The sequence below is a fragment of the Natrix helvetica genome (assembly GCF_964273705.1).
Source record: "Natrix helvetica genome assembly, chromosome: 2".
Lineage (NCBI taxonomy): Eukaryota > Metazoa > Chordata > Lepidosauria > Squamata > Natricidae > Natrix > Natrix helvetica.
Window position 1 is genome coordinate 286,275,536 of NC_138552.1, and position 24,180 is coordinate 286,299,715.

General features: G+C 43.4%; 1 protein-coding gene across 1 annotated transcript in view; it reads left to right on the forward strand.

The window, feature by feature from the left end:
* Positions 1 to 24,180, forward strand: part of LYRM9 (LYR motif containing 9) — a 403,766-nt gene that overhangs the window by 117,622 nt on the left and 261,964 nt on the right. The window lies entirely within an intron of this gene.

Sequence of the window (24,180 nt, forward strand, 5' to 3'; positions counted from 1 at the left end):
GTGAAACCTCTTCAAAGAAAAACCAGAAAGTCCAGTTGCCCCTCAAAAAAAGCACCTTGGGGACAGTATGTCAAGTGATCCCTCCTCCTCCTATTTGATTTGCATTTTGAATCAATTGTAGTTTTTTATTACCGTATTTTTCGGGGTATAAGACGCACCTTCCCCCTCCCTCCCCCAAAAGAGCATGGAAATGTTGGCGTGTCTTATACACCGAATACAGCCATTTTTGGCCTCCCCAAACCCCACCCGAATCCCATTTTTGTGAAAAATGGGCTGTTTTTTGCAAAAACAGAGACTTTTTTACCTTCCCTCAGCCCCCAGCAGCCCTCTGCAGGCTTCAGCAGGGCTGGGGTAAGGCAGAAACGGGGGCATTTTTACCTTGCCCATCCCTGCTGAAGCCTGCAGAGGGCTGCTGGGGGCTGAGGGAAGGCAAAAACTTTTTTTCTTACTTACCTCTTCGAAATCTTGGTGCGTCTTATAGTCCAAAAAATACGGTAATCTTCAAGGCAACTTAGGTAGAATGCAAGGCAGAAATCTAGCTTTTTTGTGTGCTGTTTGTGTCATTCTTGTATTTGTTGTCCCATACAACAACAACCCTGCAGAGATAGGTTGCAGTGAGACGATAGAACTGGCCCTTAGGTCCCCAGGGTGCTTCCATGGCTGAGACTGGATGTATATCTGAATGTATGATTTAATAACTTGAGACTTGATGCAGCGAAGAAATCATGTTTTTAGAATCTGCGTTGGAGCTGGCAAGGAAACGAACAGTTCATTATGTCATCATTTTTTGAACACTCATCATACCTGCACCTGTCACTCACCTGCTCTTGGTTTCTGGATTCAAGCTGCAAAGTTCTCACATTCAATCTCCCCCAAAAGTGTTTTATAGATAAGAGTAATGTTTAGCCGCCTGTACACTTTGGGGCCATTAATCCAAAACACCAGACTGTACTAATGATCTGCTTTTTCTTTTCTTTTAAAGAGGCTTAAAGTATTCGAAAACAAGAAATTTTTTTTATTTCCCTTGGTTGAAGGTTGGCCTGCAGATGATAAATTAGAAAAATTAGATTTCAGCTCTAATGCAGCTCTCAGATATAACAGAGCACAATTCTATGCAAACCTACTCAGTATAGTGGGAGTAAAATTTTAGGGGGTAGAAAACAGGCGTGGAATTCGGAGAGCCTCTCGTGAGAGCTGCCACAAAATGGCTCTCATGGGAAGGGAAGAACTCTCTTTTTGCAAAATAGTTTTCACAATGTAGGTAACTGGTTATTAGACATTCATTTAGCAAAAGCTGGGTATTTTCTCTACCCAATCTTTCATTTTTATACTGTGGGAAGCCTTCCCACCCAGAACAATGAAATATTTTGGGAAATATTAAAAAGGCAGAATATTGTACTTCCCTAAATGAGAAATGGAGAAACAGATTTTTTTTTTAGAGGCAGAAAGCAGCTCCCACTTTTTCTTAATAGCCCACAGCAGATGTCAGCACTTAAGAGATAAAGAGCTTATTGAAAGAAGACAAGTATCTAGATAGCTTGGTTCATAAGCAAATACCCTCGTCCAAGAGCCAAAACAGGACCAAAGCCCTTAAGCCACAATAGGAATTCCATCACCCCCAGAGCAGTCTAAACTTCAACCAAATCTGGGAGCTCAGATAAAAACCCAGCATTTGCATTTCCTCTTTTGCCTATAGAGCCAACTATGACCCCTACATAACCCCTACATGATCTCAGGAATCTAGCAACAGCCAATAGAATATATGTTTTTGCACAGGAACAGGAAGCTCAAGTGCATAGCCCAAAGAAGGTATAAAAACCTCCCATTTCTCAACTCCATTTTGTCAGCTGCCCAGAATCACTAATGCATGTGGTTCTGCTTTATCAATAAACCATCTTTCCAATCAGCCTCCATATTTCCAGAGCCTTTCCCCCAGCTTGGAACTGAACCAAATGAATGTTTCTTCCCACAATACCACCAGGCTCAAAACATGGTTCTTACTGGTTTAGGTCATGAAAGCCAAACAAGGTAAAAATAGAATATTAATTTAAAAGAACCAAGAAGAATAAATGGAAAGGTTCTCCTCGCACATAGTCGCTCCTGACTCTAGGGGGCGGTGCTCATCTCCGTTTCAAAGCCAAAGAGCCAGCGCTGTCTGAAGACGTCTCCATGGTCATGTGGCTGGCATGACTAAACGCCAGAGGCGCATGGAACACAGTTACCTTCCCACCAAAGGTAGTTCCTATTTTTCTACTTGCATTTTTACATGCTTTCGAACTGCTAGGTTGGCAGAAGCTGGGACAAGTAACGGGAGCTCACTCCATTATACGGCAGTAGGGATTCAAGCCGCTGAACTGCTGACCTTTCCGATCGACAAGCTCAGCGTCTTATCCACCATGCCACGCCAAAGAATGTGGTGCTACAATTACTACAAAGCTACTCAAATGGGCTCTCATGGCCTAAAGCAGCTCATTTTCTGAAGCTACAGCAAACGCTAATTTCAAAGAGCCACAGGATCCCTTAATATGGTGCTATCACTGAGAAACACTTTGTAAGCAGAAAAACAACAAATATTTTGGGCAGGATGCAAATAGAGAAACACCTGCCCTTTGAATTGCACTCAGAAAACTGTTTATAATGAACATTCAGTTGGTAGAGCAAGTATTAAGTGGCTACAGGCACTTTGATTCGCAAATATACTGCATTTTGAGTCAATTGTAGTTTTTGATTCGTCTTCAAAGGCAACACAAGCTAACACGAATCTAGCCTTTTTTGTGTGCTGTTTGTTTCATTCTTGTATTTTGTCATTGTGATTTAGGGCCTTTGTTGTTTGCCACCCAGAGTTCATCAGGACCGGAGCAAGCTATAAACATTGCAAAACCAACGAAATAAATATAAGTGGCAGGCTGAAATACTACCCCTTTGAAAGTCACCATTGGATGTATAAAATATTGCTGACTGGGGAATTCTGGGAATTGAAATCTACACATTAAAGTTGCCAGAGCTGAGAAACACTGATCTAGAGCCTATTTAGCCATAGATTAACACTCTTCAGTTCAGACATTATGTAAGATGATGCTTACGGTACTATATTCTGCTGGTGCAAAAGATGTTTGAAGTAGCATCTGACCAAATAGCTAAGTTTGACTATTTTATACTGTAAGAAGTTAAAACCCATCCCTCTCTTAGAAAATGAAATAGTTTAGGAAATATTAAAAGGGCAGAATATTTCTCCTAAAAGAGAAGCCAGAAATTCAGCCCCACTCCCACCTTTGTCAATGGGCCATTAAGGGCCAATCTATTCTACATAACAAAGAATGACCTCCTTCAGACAGAGCCATAATAGGAATCCCAAAGCCCTTTCATCATCGCCCAGCAAGGCTCAACCAAGCTTGGGACTCAAAAGACAACCTACAGAGTTGCCCCTGCATGGGCCCCATGGAAGTCTGGCAACCAATCAGAATACAAGCTCAAATTTAAAATCCCAGAGAGGGCATGAAACCAGGGCACTCTCAGCATCTCTTCCCCTTTTCTTCAAGATCTTCAAGGCATGTGATCCCTCTTTTCTCCAGGACCTCAAACCACGTGGTCCTGTCCACCATTAAAACCATCTTTCCAAGCAGCCTTCGTGTTTTCAGTGTCTTTCTCCCCACTTGGAACTGAATCCAGAAGGACATTTCTTCCAACAATACACCTGTAGAAAGTTAGCACCCACCCCTCTCCTGGAAGAATGACATATTTTAAGAAATATTTAAAAAGCAGAATATTATATTTCCTTAAAGGAGAAACATGCTCTTGGGAAGCAGCCGCCCCCCCCCCTTTCTTAATAGCCCCAGCAGGACTGAATCAGCTCACCTACAAGATAATTAGACCTCCAGCTCCAGGGTGATGGGATTAAGACATGACCCTCCAGGACATAATAGGATTATCAGCAGAGCTCACACATGGTATAACCAAACCCTTTCATTGCATCAGCCAGAAAGGTTCAATCAAATGTATCTCAGACAACCTCAGCTATGACCCCTGCATAGCCCTCCTGGGAGTCTGACAACCAATAGAATAAATTTCTTGCACAGGAACAGGAAGCTCAAGGGCAAGACCCAAGAGAGGGTATAAATACCACTCTCTCTCTCAGCTTCATGTGTTCAGCTGCCCAGGACCTAAAACCCATGTGGCCCTATCCATCAATAAACCATCTTTCCAATCAGCCTCCATGTTTCTAGTGTCTTTCTTTCCTGAACCCAGATGGATATTTCTTCCGAGGGAAGGGGAAGGGAGGGAGGGAGAGGGAGAGGGTGGGGGGGGGAGAGGAGAGGGAGGGAGGGAGGGAGGGAGGGAGAGAGAGAACAAACTATCTTATTGCCACAAAGAAAACTCCATGAAAATGCATGAAGCTAAATTATGTCTTAGTGTTAGGGGACTGAGCTCAAAAAAATCCACTTTTTCATTAATTTGATCTTGCCTTGCACAGAAGTCCTAGAATGGCACTTAACCATTGCCTGAATATCAAGCAAGCAACTAGGAAGAAAGCGACAGTCTGGTGTAATGGTTAAGGTGCTGACTTAGGGTTCTAGTTCTGCATTAGATATGAAAACCGGCTGGGTGACTTTGGACCAATCACCAGGATACTGAGAGTTCTAATCCCGCCTTTGGCATGAAAGTCAGCTTGGTTGACTTTGAGCCAATCACTCTCTCTCAGCCCAGCCTACCTCACAGGGTAGTTGTTACGGGGAAAATAGGAGGAAGGAGATTAAATATGTTTGCCACCGTGAATTATTTATAAAAATTATAAAGATGGGGTTAAAAAAAACTAAAAGAGAATACCCTCTCATAATTCTTGATCTAGTACAGTATCATAGTACTGTAGGGTAGAACACCTGAGGGTAGAACAAGAAGCAATGGGTGGAAACTAATCAAGGAGAGTAGCAACTTAGAACTGAGGAGAAATTTCCTGAGAGAACAATTAATCAGTGGAACAGAATTGCCTCCAAAGGTTGGGAATGCCCCAACACTGGAAGTCTTTAAGAAGATGTTGGATAGCCATTTGTCTGAAACGGTATAGGGTTTCCTGCCTAGGCAGGGGGTTGGACTAGAAGACCTCCAAGGTCCCTTCCAACTCTGCTATTGTATTGTATTGTATTGTATAGTTACAATGCTGGCCTGGGAGTGGGGAATCTCTTCCTCTGGATGCAAAAACTATTTTATCGGAAGAAGATTTCTGCTCCTCTGGACCAGTATTGGTTGATCTTGGAGCTTTGATGGCGGAGAGCTATATTTGGAGTATTGGAAGCAGCATTTTAAAAAAAAGGTAATACCAGGGTCAAAAGGAAATTGATTCAATTAAATGCTGATTGGACTTTAATGAAGATGATGATGACATCAATAAAATCCAGGTAGTATTCCCCATGCTCACATCATTATCCCCCTGTCTCCATTTTGATAAAGGATAATTTCCTTGGACAAGCTCCAGAAAGCACCGATAAATCCCATATCTGGTCAAATACCTCTGAAGAGGACTAACCACTTTATGATGGCTTGGCATGGCCACACTTGAACTGAATAATGCATCCAGTTTTGGTCGCCCTGATGTAAAAAAGATGTTGAGACTAAAGAGTGCAGAGAAGAACAACAAAGATGATTAGGGGACTGGAGGCTAAAATGTATGAAGAACAGTTCCTGGAACTGGGTCTAGTCTGATGAAAGGAAGGACTAGGGACAGGGGTGAAATGCTACCAGTTCACCCAAACCGGTAGCAAAGATGCCAGCTGTTTGCCCGAACAGGTAGTAAAAAAATTGCTACCGATTCATTCTAGCTAATCTAAATCAAGTGGCATAGCAGATTCCCTTCACCCTCGCTGTTCGCTTACTCACTTGATATCAGGCTCCGCCCGCCCACCCGGAAATCATTTTGATGCTCTGCGCATGTGCAGAAGGTCCTGCGCATGTGTGGAGGTGGTGTGCACTTTCACTCACATTGCTACCAAACCGGTAGCAAAAGTAAGCGGATTTCACCCCTGACTAGGGGTGACATGATACCAGTGTTCCAAAATCTCAGGGGTTACCCCAAAGAAGAGGGAGTCAAGCTATTCTCCAAAGCACCTGAGGTTAGGACAAGAAGCAATGGGTGGAAACTAATCAAGGAGAGAAGCAATTTAGAACTGAGGAGAATTTTCCTGAGAGTTAGAACAATTAACCAGTGCAACAACTTGCCTCCAGAAGTTGTGAATGTTCTTAAAAACTGGAAGAGATTGGATAACCATTTGTCTGAAATGGTGTAGGGCTTCCTGTCTGAGCAAGGGGTTGAACTAGAAGACCTCAAAGGTCCCCTCCAACTCTATTATTCTATTCAATTCTATTCTAAATAACGGGCTCTTCAGGTTTTCCAATAAAGTTCCAGTCACTATTTGAACTGGACCAGGAGTTGAATATGAATAAAGGTGGTCCTTGACTTACAACAGTTCATTTATGACCATTTGAAGTTACCAATGGCACTGAAAAAAGTGACATGATGGTTTTTCACACTTAGGACAGTTGTGACATCTTTACGGTCCCATGATCAAAATGTAGACGCCTAGCAATTGACTCTTATTTATGACGGGTTGCAGTGTTCCAGGGTTGCTTTGCTTAACAACCATTTTGCTTTAACAAATAACCATACAACCAAATAATATAACAAGCACATTGCTTAACGAAGGAAATCCTGGTCTCAATTGTGGTCATAAGTCAAAGATTTATGTAGAAAGAACTGTGCTACAAAACTCTTTAAGGCCAATAGAGGCCAATAAAGAATTTTCATTGTCTCTTTGTCGCAATCTACTGATCATCTCAAAGTCTGCATCTGCGATTTTCAAAATGTAGAGCCTATACCACATTTGTTCCTCTGTTGGTGGTCACTAAAAATTCACACTTGCAATAATTTAATCCCAGATTTCTCCCTGTCTTCTTCAAAATCTTCCCCGCATACAGTCAAAGAAACTTGGAACCTCTAGCTTGGGAAATTCCAGAAAGTCCTGCCAAACAGTCTCAAGCGTACATTTTATATAGTCCTCGACTTACAACCATTCGTTTAGCGATGGTTCGAAGCTACAGCAGCTCTAAATAAAATTAACTTACAACGGGATCTCACATTACGACTATCAGAGCATCTCCATGGTCACATGATCCAAATTCAGATGCTTGACAACCAGCATTATTTATAAGAGTTGCAACATCCTGGGATTACATGATCGTCATTTGCAATTCCCTCCCATCAGGTTCCAATAAGTAAAGTCAATTGCATTAAGTCTCTTAACTGCAGTGACTCGCTTAACAACTGTGGCAAAAAGGTCATAAATATAGGAGTGGTGCGGTGATCTAGAGTACAATATTGCAGGCAAACTCTTTCCACAGTCTGGAGTTTGATCCTGACCTTCTCAAGCTTGACTCAGCCTCCCATCCTTTCAAGGTCAATAAAATTGAGGCCCCAGATTGCTGGGGGCATTGTGCTAATATTTGTAAACTGCTCAGTATATGCTGTCAAGCATTTTGGAGTGTTGTGGCCAGCGGTGGGTTTCAAATTTTTTTAGAACCTCTTCTGTAGGTGTGGCCTGCTTTGTGGGAGTGGCTTGCTGGCCATGTGACCTGGTGGGAGTGGCTTGCCGGCCATGTGCCTGGGTGGGAGTGGCTTGCCGGCCATGTGACTGGGTAGGCATGGCCAACTTGTAAAATGTGGTAAAACTCAACAACCGCTCTTGCTTAGCAACCAAAATGTTGGCTCAGAAACTCTGGCATTTGAAGCACACAAGTCTTAAAGCTGTCAAGTTACAAGACCCTTGCACCCCTAACCCTTTAGAAAGAAAAACCCCGGGGGTGTTCAAACTTGACAGATTTAAGACTTGTGGACTTCAACTCCCAGAATTCCTCCTCTCGCTCTTCATCTTGATGATGTGCGGACGGACGGGGGGAGGGAGCTGGAACCGGTTCTAAACGACACTGTAGATTTGTGGAACCTCTTCTATAGAAGAAGGTAGAACTGGCAGGAACCCACCCCTAGTTGTGGCCCACCAGCAGCCAGCAGAGCTGGCAGCAGATTCGGACAGTGAGGAGATTGGGGAAGAACATGGGCCAGCCCTGGAGTCTGGGGAAAGCTCTGATGAGGGCAGTGGTGGTTTTCGCCTGGTTCGGCCGAACCGGTAGTGGTTTGGCGGCTTGGGTCACTGGAACTGGCAGCAACCGAGGCCTGCCACACCCCCGAACCGGTTCGCCTGTTGTTCTCCATCTTGTATTTCGGTTCGGCACGCCCATGAGGAGACCGACAATAGCAGCTGCTGGAAACCACCCCTGGATGAGGGCTCTGTGTCAGAGGCAGAGATAGGGCCAGAGCCGTATGCCACTTATCAGCTGCCTTCAAAGTCAGACATCAGTGAGGCAGTTGAACAGCTGGAGCCTGTTCCCAGTGTGTGCATGCGCAGAGTTGCCAGACGAAGGGAACAGCTAAGGAACAAGGGTCGACTTGGGAGTAAAGCCACAGGTGGACGATGAATGGCCCCTCCCAGAGGAAATAAAAGGAGCGAAAGGGAGTGGCATTTGGAAGAGACAATTAATTTGCTTAATTGGTTCCTGACTCTCTGAGACTCTTTTCCAAGTTTTGCAGATATCGGCCTGGCAGCTCTTCAAGCCAGATAAGGTCTGTGACTGTAAATCCTCCCTTGAAAGACTTTGCTGGATGTGAATGAGCAGTAAATTAATAAAAGGGTTTTTTGTCGGGATAAGGAGCTTGCTTTATGGTTTGAGGAAGCCTAGGTCAAAACATGGAGTGGTATATAAGCCTAAGTGCTACTGCTTTTGTTAAAATCAGGCGTGACTCACTTAACAGCCGCCTTGCTTGTATTCCTAAATCAAGAGTTACCAGCAGCAGCAGCAGAAGGAATATCCTATTCTATCAGGTTCCTGTTTTTAAACCAGAACTCTTCTAGCCTGTTTGCAGAGTGATAGAAATTCTCTTCTGTAGTGTGAGTGCCTGCACCATCTGTTCTCCAGCAAGTTTTATCTGCAGCTTGGAAACAGAATCACAGAGCCGAGGAATTTTCAAAGAAGCATTTTGACACTTCTTTTTCCCCCACTCTGTGCTATCTAATTACAAGCTGCAAGGAGAAACATCCAGGGACTAGCAAGCAGACGGATTTTGAATTTTTACATGTTGCCTCTAAAAAAACAACCAAATATTTACTACTTGGACGCATTCATGAGTATAAAGTTAACCAAATAAAAATAAAAATAAACATCCAAAGCAAGAGGGGGTGGGGGCAAGACAATATAATATGAATTACCTTTTCAAATAGCAAACTTAAGGGCTCTAAGAACAAAGTGGAGAGTTCCTTTTGTGTTAAAAATAAGAAATATTAATGTCAACTCTGAAGGTGCATTACACAGAATGTTGACAATTAGTTTACATTAAGGGGGATAAAGATTTACAAAATAAGTGCAATTGTATTTATCTAGGAATCAGTCAAGTTGACACAAAGATTTGTTCCAACTTTGTTGTTGTTAGTTGCAAAGTCGTGTCCAACCCATCACAAACCTAAGGACAACGTTCCTCCAGACCTTCCTGTCCTCGACCATCCTCTGGAGCCCATTTAGGCTCACACTTACTGCTTCAGTGACTCCATCCAGCCACCTCATTCTCTGTCGTCTCCTCCTTCTTTTGCCCTCCATCTTTCCCAGCATTTGACTCTTTTCCAGGGAGTCTTTCCTTCTCATTAAGTGGCCAAAGTATTTGAGTTTCCTCTTCAGAATCTGGCCTTCTAAAGAGCAGTCAGGGTTGATCTCCTTTAGGACTGACCGGTTTGATCTCCTTGCAGTCCAAGGGATTCGCAGGAGTCTTCTCCAGCACCACAGTTCAAAGGCCTCTATTCTTTGGCATTCAGCCTTCCTTATGGTCCAACTTTCACAGCCATCCATTGCAACTGGGAAAACCATAGCCTTGGCTATATGCACTTTTGTTGGCAGGATAATGTCTTTGTTCCAATTATTAGAAATAAAATTATTATTCTTTGTTTGAGTGGTAACTTGCTTTCCAGTTCGGACAGCATTCATTAGCATGGAACATTTTAATTTCTATGAAGATTTGGTCCTTAGCTGTTCTTGTAAAAAAATGTTATATTTTTATAGCAGCTACATTTTCCTCCATTGCAATATATGTCTATATGCACTTATATTTTCTTCCACAATCATCTATCGTCAATTACATACATCTGCATTTTCTAGCTAAATTATATCTGAAGAAACAGGGCCTACATTCTACTACCACTGATCAGTCTGTAATACAGATAGTCCTCAATTTATGACCTAATTGAGGCCAAAATTTTCATGGGTAAGCATGACAGTTGTTAAGTGCATTTTGCCCCATTTTACGACCTTTCTTGCCACCGCTGTTAAGTGAATCACTGCAGTTGTTAAGTTAGTAACCCGGTTGTTAAGTGAATCTGGCTTCCCCATTGACTTTGCTTGTCAGAAGGTCGCAAAAGGTGATCGCACAATCCCAGGAGACTGCAACCATCTTAAATGTGAGTCAGTTGCTAAGCATCCGAATATTATAATAATAATAATAATAATAATTTTATTTGATTAGCCGCAAACCCTCTCCCGAAGGACTCGGGGCGGCGTACAATCAAACAGATAATACACATAAGACAAACATATATACAAAAGAACAGAGACATATACATATGTGCATGGAGGAGGATGGACTTAAGTGAAAGACAGTTAAAAATACAATTTAAAATCCCCTAATAAAATTACCAAATTAAAAAACCCATCAGGAGCGTTACGAAGTTATGGTCGAGCCAGGCCAGCTATTTGGAAAAGGTGGGTATTGATTACATGGGGATCCGATCAAGGTCATAAGTGTGAAAAACGGTTATAAGTCACTTTTTTTAGTACTATTGTAACTTTGATGGTCGCCAAATGAATGGTTGTAAGTCGAGGACTACCTGTATATAAAATGCACTCTTGAGACCGTCCAACAAGACTTTTTGGTGAAGCTGAAATGCACTGGAGGAATTATTGCCACTTTACCTCAGGCAAATCCCAGATGTGATTTGCTCAAGGTTATATGAGGAGTGAACAGTAGAAACAGTTTGGCTTTAATTTAATTAATAATTAATAATAGTAATTTATTAAATTTCTAGACCGCCCCCTCTCCCCGGAGGGACAGGAATAAATTTAAAAACATACAAACAATCATATACATAGCTAAAAATCAAATTAAACAACCCCTGTACGAATTTATAAAAATTAAAAACATTAAAAACAGACCCTAAAACCAATCCTAAAATATTTAGAAATAAAACTGAGGTGGGAAAGATGGAATTAGGCCAAGCCGGCTAGCTGGAATAGGTGGGTTTTAAGTTTCTGATGGAAGGAGCGGAGGTCCGTAGTCATTCTAATGTCGGGGGGAAGGTCATTCCAGAGGGTCGGGCCCATCACAGAGAAGGCCCTTCCCCTAGGCGTTGCCCGCTGGCACAGCCTAGTGGACGGCACCTGGAGGAGTCCCTCTCAGTGTGAGCGAATCGGCCGAAGGGATGTATGGGGCAGGATACGATCCCGCAAATAACTAGGTCCTGTGCCATGGAGCGCCTTAAAAATGATGGTCAACACCTTGAAACGCACCCGAAAAGCCACAGGCAGCCAGTGTAGCCCGCGCAGGAGAGGTGTTACGTGGGATCATTCGTGGGTTTGGGGTAGATTACCATCTGTACGCGAATGATACCCAGCTGTACATCTCTACCCCAAACCACCCCAACAATGCTATTGAAGTGATGTCCCGGTGTCTGGAAGCCATACGGATCTGGATTACAATTCCTATCAAAAGAATAGCCCAAATCTATAACAAAAGGTGAGTTGCTACCAGTTCGGCCCAGTTTAGCCAAACCGGTAGTGGAATTCAGGCCTGGGTCGCAGGATCGGCAGCCACCCAGGCCTGCCATGCCCCTGAACCGGTTCCCTCGCTGCCACGGCTGCCGCCATTTTAGATTTTAGTGACTGCATGTGCGCAATTCACTGTAAATTATTCTGCACATGCGTGCAGAACAATTTATATTGAACAGCACATGCATGCACAGCACATGCGTGTGCAACGGACACCCACCACGCATCTCTCACACACATGCGCACGCATTGGGTAGGGCTTGCCAATGGCAGTAACGCCGAGAGCATCCCACTCCTGATCTATAACTGGGGAGCTATTTCTCAACCGTTTTTGCCAGAAATGCAGGCAGATGACTAAAAAAGGAGAACATGGCAGTGTGGAAGAGAAGCAAAGGATCTCCTCAGAGAATCCAGGAAATAAATGCTAATGTTTGAGAGAAAAGTAATGCGCTGCCGTCGAAACAGATGGATAATTTAGGTGTAGTGGGGATTTCTGGCTTAGGCAAATAGTCAGAAAAAGTCAGATAGCACCTTTTCTGACTAACAAATGTTATTAAAGTGCAGCTCAAGAAAACGTATGTCTTTTAATAAAAGGTGTTACTCCGAAAAGTGGGTGTTTTGCCCCCACAAACACAGTTCTCTTTCTTTAGTGGCTTCAGCACAGAAATTCATTGCAGCTTCCACACCTGCTGCTCACCCCCCAAATTAGATAATTTTGGAGGAGGAATTCATTTGTTAATTGCATTTTTTTTAAAAAGTGAGCCTCTGTAATAAGGGGCAACAATGGATCTGTCTTTAAAGGTTCCTGTCTGGAAGTTTATCGGTTGTACCCTGAAGTTACCCGACTTTACCCTGATTTTAGAGAATGGAGCAGTTTTTATTTTTAACCACTTTTTTATTTTTTAACTACTTGCAAGCTTTAGCAAGCCACTCCCCTCCAAAAAGCTATTCATCAAACTTAAACATTTGCATCAAATTGGGTAGAGTGCTGTGTGTGTTTTGTTTTGCTTTTGTTTTGCTTATAATCTTATTCATCTCTTGCCTTCATAATTCAAGGGAATAGGATGGAATGGAACGGAATGGAAATCTGTATTGGCCAAGTATGTTTAGACACAAAGAAATTTGTCTCCGTTGTGCATCCTACTTTTCTCCTTCTATTTACCTCAACAACCCTGTGAGGTTGGTTGGGGTGAGAGACAGTGACAAGCCTAAGGTCAACCAGCTGGCTTTCATGGTTTAAGGAATTATGGTTGTTAAGGTGACCAACCGTCCTCCTTTAGGGAGGACAGTCCTTCTTTTGTAAGTTCTGTCCTCCCTTGAAAAGTGTCCTCCTACATGTCCTCCTTTTTGATATTTGAAGGCTAATCTGTTGCACGTTATGTGACGTATTTTATTAAACAGTTTTTAATGGTGTTTTTTTTTACTTCATCGCAAGTATATTGAACAGATATTGAATCTTGTATTGAATTTTTATCTAAAGAAATGCTAGACATTAAAATAGACGACAATTGTCTCTTTGAAGAAATTAGAAGACTGAATGTATATTTAAATTCTGAAAAATTAATACAATGGGAAAATCAACATGTTGAAATTGATAAAAGATGGGTGGATATTTTCAGCCATTTCAAAAATGAACATATTCCATGTGAACATTTATTTATACTTGTTCAATTTACGTTGTGCTGCCCTGGAACTAATGCAGCAGTTGAAAGAGTTTTTTTCAATTGCCAATGATTTTTCGACAAGTGAGAAATCGAGATTGAATGTTGATACTCTAGCTGCAGCACTTGCCGTAAAATTCAATATGAAGAATATTTCTTGTTCAGATATTTCCAATATATTGTTAGAAGATGATACATTGACAAAAAATATTAATTCAATGGAAAAGTACTCATTTAAATAATAATTAACAGGCATGTAAGCATAATTACAATATAAAATGTTGCAAATGTTTTTATTATGCATATATCATATTTTAGTGTATTATTGTTGCAATGAATAAAATATTTCTTTTATTTACGATATATTTTTTCCAATTTATTTGTCCTCCTTTTCATTGTAACAAAAGTTGGTCACCTTAGCATTTTGGACAATAGAACGTGTTTTGTCCTCCTTTTCATTGTAAAAAAGTTGGTCACCTTATGGTTGTAATATGTGAGTCATTAAACGGGTCACCTTGTGATCCTGCCTGATTTTACACTTTTTTTTTTGCAGCCCTCATTAAACAAGCAACAGTTGTTGAGCAAACACCATGGTTAAGCAAATGCAACTGTCATTAAACAAATACATTATATCAAATGGATGGGGTTGGACTAGAAGACCTCCAAGGTCCCTTCCAACTCTACTATTGTATTATTGTATTATTGTATTATCCCCATCCTTCAGTCTGGGGGCAGATCTGTATGGCTGAATTTACCAGGTAAGGCTCTGAACCATTAAAAATGGACGTATCCCAAGTTGTGTTTTAAAACAAACAGACATTGCCTTTGACCAGGCGCCGCATTAACCCCGATCAACTGGAGGGCAGATTTAGCCATGATTATTCCATCACCACTCCCTTTTAATGTAATTTATCAGCTTCTCTAACCATGCAAAGCGATCTTTTAAAATGCCAGCGGAACAGAATGTTACTGATGGATAAATGTCAGTAAATATCAGGTGAAGGTTAAACCTTCTAGATTTGGCTTGGCATTTATCCAGCCGTGGGAGACATGGCGATCTCATCAGATTGTTCTCTTTTTGACAGCCGCCAAATTACTGGACAATTTTGAAAGAACCTGGCCGGAGGCAATGGGATAAATCCTCAGGTAACAAGGCTCTCCTTAACATGGTGCCATCAGCAATTGTAAGGTCTTCTTGTAGCATGCCACCTGCTTTGACTTCTGCTAGCTATGGCATATATTTGCCTGATTTGTATTTAGCTCCCAGATTGAACAGGAAGAGGAAAGGCAGCAAGCTCCTTCCAGGTTGTTCTTCATGAGGACTAGAAACCTAACTAAAAACTATTTCAAAGGCAATGGAGTTTCTTATGTTGGAAGTTAAAACCCACCCCTCTCCTAGAAAAATGAAATATTTTAGGATATACTAAAAAGGCAGAATATTTCCCCTAAAAGAGGTAGAAACTCAAGAGAGGCAGAAGCTCAGCTGCCCCCACCTTTGTCAATAGGCCATTAAAGGCCTGAGCCAGTGTATTCTACACAACAAAGGTAGGATTAACCCTCTACAGATCTCACCGCATGGCACCTGGGAAGACGCAATGCTCAATCAAACTTGGACTCAAAACACATCTTATAGAGTTGCCTCTGCATGGCCCCATGGGAGTCTGACAAGCAGTCAGAATACAAACTCAAATTCAAAGAGGGCATAAAACCAGGGACTTTCAACATCTCTGCCCCTTTTTCTTCTTCATCCAATATCTTGAAGCATGTGATCCTGTTCAGGAACTCAAGCCATGTGATCCTGTCCACCATTAAACCTTCTTTCCAAGCAGCCTCCATGTTTCCTGTATCTTTTTCCCCACTCGGAACTGAACGCAGAAGGACATTTCTTCTAACAATTAGAAACAACCTTCTTTTTTGATTTTAATAGTCTTTAGCTGGATACTGAACCTTTCTGGCAGGGAGAGCTTTTTCCGTGGTTTTTCTTTGAAGACGTTTCACTTCTCATCCAAGAAGCTTCTTCAGTTCTGACTGGAGGGTGGGAAATTAAAGGATTTAATTGTAAAATTAGCAAGCAAGCTCAGAGAGCACCAAGGACCCCTTATGACAGGGGTGTCCAAACTTGGGAACTTTAAGACTTGTGGACTTCAACTCCCAGAATTCCCCTGGGGAATTCTAGGAGTTGAAGTCCACAAGTCTTAAAGTTCCCAAGTTTGGACACCCCTGCCTTATGAGAAACCTGCTGTAACATCACCCTTAATGAATCTTTCCCAGTTTGGCTCCATATTAAAAAAGAACCCCTTATGAGGACATCCCAACTTGTAACATCAGACAGTTGGCATGTTGCAAAACCTGCCTATGAAGCCATGTCATTCAATGGGATCCAGGAGGTGCATCTTTTCTGGCATAGCCCCTGTTCTGACCTAAGTTTCCCCAAAAAGCACGAGGCAGAGTCCTGGTCCCAACAAACCCCCTTTTTATTAAACGAATGTGAATTCCTCTCATTCACATTCAGCAAAGACCTAGTAAACAGAATGTCAGCGTTCCAAATTATCATGCAGAATTAAATCAGAGTCCAAGGCAGAGCTATCCTTAAAGTTCCAATTTAATAAGACAGACATGTTGGCACATCTATGGAATTCCAAATCTAAAAGCTTCCTGGGATTCCACCCAGTTGAAAGTTCATGATCTTATCCCCACGCCCATAAATCCATCACATGGTCCAATCTTCTTCGGCCACGCTGGAATCTCCACCCAGCTGGTTCCGGTCAGGTGCAGAGGTGCAGAGACAAAAGATGACCTTGGGCTTCTAGAAAGGAATGACAACAACACATCCTACAAGTCTACTCCTTTCTATTCCCCCTCCCAATTACTACACTAATGAAACAGCATAATGAAATAATAGAGAGTGTGGCAGGCCAAAGATCCTAAAAAGGAATATAACTGCAGGCCTGACACAGTCTTTCAAAGGAATATTTATGAGCACAGACTTTATCTATCTTGGAAAGCTGCCATGTCAATGTTTTTCAAATGAGGTGCTGTGCAAGGAAAGACAGAGCCTCTGAGATTCACAGACAGATCTTCACACTCCTGAAACGAATCTAATGACCGAATGAACAAATTGTTTCCTGCAAAAGCCCACTCCCCTTTCGCTCCTCTTTTATTTCCTATGGGAGAAGCCAATCACCGTCCTCCTGTGACTTTACTCCCAAGTCAACCCTGATTTCTGAGCTGTTCTTTTCTCCTGGTAGTTCTGTGCATGCACACACTGGGAACAGGCTCCAGCTGTTCCTCTGCCTCACTGATGTCTGACTCTGAAGGCAGCCAATAACTGTCGGACGGCCCTGGCCCCCTCTCTGCATCCAACGCAGAGCCCTCATCAGAGCCTTCCCCAGTCTCCAGGCCTGGCCCATGTTCCTCCCCAACCTCCTCACTGTCTGACTCTGCTGCCACAACAGCCCCTGCCCTCTGGAACAGCCTCAGCCCAAGATCCAAAGAGCCCCTGGTCGGCTTTTTTAAGCCTCTTCCAGAGACATTGGGCTAACATACGGGAAGGACCCATTGTGGCCATGGGTATCTTTTGCAGTGCCGGTTGTTTTTCCTTTTGACCATCCTCTCCTTCCATTTATGCTTTTCCTCATTGCAATGACTTTTAAAGTCATTACTTTTAATGTTTTAATCCATATTCAGCCTAGGGGCATTCTGGAGGTGGAGAGCGGGGCGAGGTGCTGAACTACTAATATGATTGTTTTGTTGGGACAGTTTTTAATTGGTTTCAGTTTAGTATTGTATTTTGTAAGCCGCCCAGTATCGGCTAGAGTGGGGGGGGGGGGGCTATAATTTCATTGAATGAAATAAATCAATGTGTAAATCAAGCAGCAAATCAGTAAGTGTAATTAAGGGTGAGATTATACTTTGATCCATAGTGAAGGGCTATTTGTTTAATTAAATCAGGGGGGGGATGCTACAGGTTTGCCCGAGTTCGGGAGAACCCGTAGCTAATGTTATGGCCTGTTCGGAGAACCTCCAAATCCCATCTGTGGCTGGCCCTGCCCCTCCTAGGAATCCCCACACAGCTGGTTTTGGATGCAGGTAAGCACAGGGCCTGCGCGGAGGCTCAGAGAGGGGGGTAAATGGGCCTCCCGGAAGTTCCAAAGGGCCTCCAGAGTCTGGGGAGAGCAAAAATGTCCCCCCCACCCGTTGTGGTACAGGAGGCCGACTAGGCCATGCCCAGCCTGGCCACGCCCACCCAGCAACCGGACAGAACCCATTGCTGAAATTTTTGAAGCCCAACCCTGAATTAAATCTGTAAGGCTGCCCAGCTCTACTTATACAGAGAGTCCTTGACTTACAACAGTTCATTCAGTGACTGTTCAAAGTTACAAGGGCACTGGAAAAAGTGACTTATGACCATTTTTCACACTTATGGCCATTGTAGATATCCTCATGGTCCTGTGATTTACATTTGGATGCTTGGCAACTGATTCATCTTTATGACGGTTGCAGTGTCCTGGGGTCACGTGATCACCTTTTGAGACTTCTGAGAAACAGAGTCAATGGGAAAGCCAGATCCACATAACAACCACTGTGTTACTATTTTAACAACTGTAGCGATTCACTTAATGACTGCGTCAAGAAAAGTGGTCAAATAGGGCAAAACTCACTTAGCAACATACATTTTGGGCTCAATTGTGGTCGTAAGTCGAGGACTACCTTTAGCCAATTCTAAGGACGCAGTGGCTCAGTGGCTAAGACACTGAGCTTGTCAATCAGAAAGGTCGGCAGTTTGGTGGTTCGAACCCCTAGAGCCGTGTAACGGAATGAGCCCCCGTTACTTGTTGCCAACCTAGCAGTTCGAAAGCATGTAAAAATGCAAGTAGAAAAATAGGAACCACCTTTGGTGGGAAGGTAACAGTGTTCCATGCACCTTTGGCAATTAGTAATGCCGACCACATGACCACAGAGACGTCTTCGGACAGTGTTGGGTCTTCGGCTTTGAAACGGAGATGAACACCGCCCCCTAGAGTCAGGAACGACTAGCACATATGTGCGACCCAAACCTTTACCTTTTGCCTTTTAAGGATGACTAGCCAAGCCTCTATTTATCAGGAAAAAAATATGGGAGAAACTCCATGTGACTCCATTTCGTATGTCCAAACCAACCCACAAGATTTTTTCAACCTTGACACAGTTGAAAATTAGTGCTACTCAATACAAAATGTCATTTTATTTGTTCAGTGCTAGGTACAAAGTGAAATCACCATCCAATTTCCAAAATACAACTTGAAGTATCCAGCTTTCACACAGCCAGCTGCTTATTCTATGCAAAGCCTTTCATTCACAGAAAATCTATTCCAGCCTCTGGAATCAGGTGCGCTCAGCTTAAACGGAAAGAGGCTTTAAGATAAAAGGAAGGAGAGAAGAATTTTAAGGCTTCATACGGCACTAAAGATTGTCAGCATGAACTCCCCCAGACTCAAAATCTTTTGAATTAAGGGGGCACTTATCTCAGCCAGCGGCATACAGATAATCCTTGACTTACAACCATTTGTTTAATGACTGCTCGAAGTTACTAAAAAAAAATACTTATGTTCAGCTTTCATATTTATGCCCATTTCTGTATCCCCGTGGTTACGTGATCAAAATTTGCTTGGCAACAGATTCATATTTATGACGGTTGAGCTATCCCGGGGGGGGGGGGGGTCATGCAATCCCTTTTTGCGACTTACTGATGAGCAAAGTCAAGAGGGGGTGGGGGTGCCAGATTCTCTTTACAACCGTCACAAACTGAACAACTGCAGCGGTTCACTTAGCAACTGCGGCAAGAAAGGTCGTAAAACGGGGCACAACTCATCCATCTGTCTCGCATAGCAGCAGAAATTTTGGGCTCCGTTGTGGGTGTAGAGGACTACCTGTTATCAATCAGGGCTGTGGGTTACCCTGCCTCCTGAACCATCTTCCGTTGTTATTCCCAATGTAATTTTTCCCCTCTGTTGTTATATAAAAAATGGGTTTTCCCACGGCATCTTTCTACTCCCACCCCATGTACTTGCTCGGCTGATCTGCATACCCTCCCCTCTTCCGTTCTGCAATTAGTGTCATTTGTTTATGACTTGAATCCTCTAGAAACGCATTCGCTTTATGGTTTGTTTTTCCTGGAAGCATCTGGGATCTTCCACAATCCTAAGCAGAGCCGGTGCATCTGAAATTTTCTAAAGGAAGCTGAATGTTCATACACAGCGCAGTTCGGGACAAATCACACTAGCTGAAGGCTGCTAAAAACCCAAATGAAATCTGAAAGGTTGCAAGAGTCTTTACAGCAGGGGTGTCCAAACTTGGGAACTTTAAGACTTGTGGACTTCAACTCCCAGAATTCCCCAGCCAGCATGGCTGGCTGGGGAATTCTGGGAGTTGAAGTCCACAAGTCTTAAAGTTCCCAAGTTTGGACACCCCTGCTTTAAAGGCAGTCCTCAATTTATAATTGTCCACTTAGCAACCGCTCAATGTTACAACAGAACTCCCTGGGGGTTCTTAGGACCTGCATTTTAATGTCTGACAGACGGCTGTCCCTGGATCATGTCCCGTCCGTCCCCCATTTCATGACTATTTTGCTGTAAACTGTCATTTGCTTCTGGATTTTGGCAGGACAGAGGTCGTAAAATCATGGCTGTTAGATGGATGATCCGATTTAGAAGCGCCACAAGTTACTACCGTGATGGGCGGGCTGCATGACAATCGTAACTTGAGGACTACCTGTATGGTGGATCTAAGGGAGAACATCGGCCATTTCTAAAGCAAAGGGGATTTAAACATGGTTAAATGGCCATAGAAATCAGTAACCTGGGCCCTTGGGACTTCCCCCCCCCCCCCCCCCCGTTTTTCCAATTAGTCCCTATGTCATGATTTTGGCACAATTACACACGAGGAAATGCCACTGGAGCAGTGTCTAAGGCAGGGGTGTCAAAATCAAGGCCCGGGGGCTGGATCTAGCCCACGGGATGCTTAGATTTGGCCTGCCCTGGAAACAGCAAAGGACTGGCCCACACTGTGCCTCTGCAAGCTCCATTTTCACTGGCAGAGGGTTGCAAGAGGGCATCGCAGCCTAAAACCGAGCTCAGGAGCCCGTTTTCGCTGACAAGAGCACTCAGGCCACCACAGGCGCCCACGACACAAGTGATGTCTAGCTCGACACACCCATCCCGGCCACAGCCCCCCCCCAGGGTCAAACACAACCCTGATGTGGCCCTCAGTGAAATAGATTGGCACCCCTGGTCCAAGGAATGCACCCTCCTGACTTTGGAATCTGCAGGAATTAATCTGCCAGTTTCTGATCTCAAGCTTTTATTTCGTCTTGTTTTTGCCTAAAAGAAAAACCTGCTTTTTATAAAACCCGGAACTATGTTTTTTCCAGAAATGTTTGCGGAAAGGCCGAGAGCTGCCCAGTTCGATGCCCTACCAAGACACATCGTATTGAGTGGCTTTCATTTTACAACTCTTGGCTATTGTGCCTGCACCAATAGCATTTTTAAGCAGAAAACCTTATTGCACGTTTTAAAAATGTTGACGGTGTTTCAATCCCACGTGGGAATTACCCGGAATTACAGAAAGGAAGACGTTTGCTGTCTTCAGTGGCGTGAGATAGGTTTATGCCCAGCGGAGACTGCTTGAGTGGGCTAGATAAGAGCTGAAAGTTAGAAAAGTCATGGAGAAAAGTTGGTTGGGTGATGGGCTAGATTTCCACCTGCTGTGGATATTTTAAGTTTTGAAGAAATATTCCAATCGTGGATGCTTTCTCCATCCTCCCAAGGTTGATTACCTCAATGAGATCTAGTCTCATGCAAGAGAATACAAGACGTTACACATTTGTGACCAATATTAATTGGGCTCCTTTTTAAGCAAGTCCTCACAATGTTGCTTTCAGGTTTTTTTAGGGTAGGAACACAGAAACACATTTTATATTGCTAGTTTTTTTTTTCTTGGGAAAGAGAGAATTCTAGCTAGGAGATTGTAAATGTGCTTGAAGCAAGAATATGTCTTAACACTCCCCCCCCCCAAAAAAAAGGCACTATCCGACTACCCCTTACTGGTATCTGACACAGAGATATACTGCTCCTGAATAGAGAAGTTCCATTTAGGAGTTGATACTTTTAAATAGCTATGATGCTATGCTGGTACTCACCCTAAACTCTGCCCTCAGGAGGAGCAGAAGTCACTGACCTACATCCTGCCAGCCAAAATTTATGTCTCAGTTCTGGGCATTCTAGAAAAAAAAAATCTCGACCACCTTTTCTAAATCTCAAAGGATAACATGGCTTTTCTCCCACCTCCCAAGAAATTGTTTGAAAAGGTTTGACTTTATACCAGGGGTCTCCAACCTTGGAAACTTTTAAGACTTGTGAACTTCACAAGCAAAGCTGGCTGAGGAATTCTGGGAGATGAAGTCCACAAGCCTTAAAAGTTGCCAAGGTTGGAGACCCCTGCTTTATACAACTGGCAGTTCCAATCTCCGGGACTACAATTCCTAGCCAGCATGATGTAATGACCAGGAACCATGGGAGTTGCAATCCACACCTGCAGAGGTCACCCCGTTGGGAATGATGGTCTAAGACTCGAGGCAGTGCTTCTCAACTTTTAGCTACTGTAGGATTATGAAGACTTCTGATCCCAGAATTCCCTAGCCAAGATGGCTGGTTGGGGGAATCCTGGGAATTGAAGTCATATCTTATTGAGAAAGATTAGCCTAGGGGACTCAATAGAGATGGAAGGGACCTTGGCGGTTTTCTGGTCTCCTTCTCAAGCTGGAGAACCTATTACATTTCAGAAAAGTGATTGTTTAGTGTCTCTTCTTAAAAGCCTCCAGTGATGGAGCATTCACGATTTTTGAAGGCAAGTTGGGATACAATTACATCAGCACTCTTACAGAGCGATGACGAAGAACCTATGGCAGGTGCTGGAATCTGAAGTGGAACGCCGAGCCATGTCACTTAGCACATGCAGCATTGCCTGTTCCCCTTCTGGGTTTCTGGCGCGCATGACGATCAACTGGCCTTCGTACATGCGGCAGTGCCGGAATCTGGAAGAGCTGGTCTTGCGTGAGCATGGGGCTCCTGGCCAGCTGATCATTGCACGCATATACGCGCCAGTAACTGGAAGACTAGCTGGGTGGCAATGCATGCGTGCGCTGGAAACCAGAAGTTCATTTTCGGGCACACGCATGCGCTCTGGGCAGCTCCTCATCCGGGTTGCGGCCCAGACGAGCGCGCATGCACGCACTCGGTGCCGAAAAGGTTCGCCGTTGCCGTTTAGAGGTTAGCACTAAAGGGAGGCTCGTCCCCAAAGATGCATCAAAACATTGAGCACCCCACTTCTAGTATCCTACACTAATACGAATTTGCCCAACTATCCTATGGGCATCAGGTTGGGGAAAGCAATTTTAGACCTTCCACTCAGAGGTGGGTTCCTACCAAGGTAGTAAGTAGTAACTCGGCCTGCCATGCCCCCAAACCAGTTCTCTCTGTAGTGCTGTAGGCCCCTCCATCTTGTCTTTTGCTTCTGCGCATGCACAGAAACATTTTTTAAAGAACTGTGCATGCACGGGCAAAGCATGGACATGTCACATCCCTGAATGAACTGGCAGTAGCAGCAGCTGGAACCCACCCCTGCTTCCACCCATTGTCCTCCACTAACTAGCCCTTGGGAACCAAAAAGGAGGATTACCGTTTAAAAAAAATGTTCTGGAAGAAGAGTCAAATCCCAGCTTATCCGGGTCATGTTATCTATCTCTGAAGCATCTCTGTCCACAGACCTGGGAAATTCGGTCTTTTGGTTGGCTTTGTCTTCACTTTCAACAACCCCCACCTCCACCCGAGCCTGAAGGTTTCCAACAGCAGCCAGACCCCCCCAAGTATCTGCAAGACCCAAAGCTATTTGCAATACAGGTCATCCTTGACTTACAACCATTCATTTAGTGACCGCTCGAAGTTACGACAGCACCGGAAAAAGTGACTTATGGCTGTTTTTCCACACTTAGGATCCCCAGACACGTGACCCCCTTCTGGCAAGCAAAGTCAATGGGGGGGAGCCAGATTCACTTAACAACTGTGTTACTAACTGAACAGCCAGCAGGATTGACTTAAGGACTGGGGCAAGGAAGCTCGTAAAATGGAGCCCAACTCAACATCTGTCTTGTTTAGCCGCAGAAATTTTTGAGCGCGATTGCATCAAATGATGGAGGATATTTGTAGCTTAAGAGTTAAAACGAGGGTCCTTGGTGCTCTCTGAGCTTAGTTGTTTTCTTGCAGACGTTTCCTTACCCAAAGAATAGAATAGAGAATAGAATAGAATAGAGAATAGAATAGAATAGAGAATAGAATAGAATAGAGAATAGAATAGAATAGGAGAATAGAATAGAGAATAGAATAGAATACAATAGAGAATAGAATAGGAGAATAGAATAGAGAATAGAATAGAATAGAGAATAGAATAGGAGAATAGAATAGAGAATAGAATAGGAGAATAGAATAAGAGAACAGAATAGAGAACAGAATAGAATAGAGAATAGAATAGAGAAGAGAATAGAGAATAGGAGAATAGAATAAAGAATAGAATAGAGAAT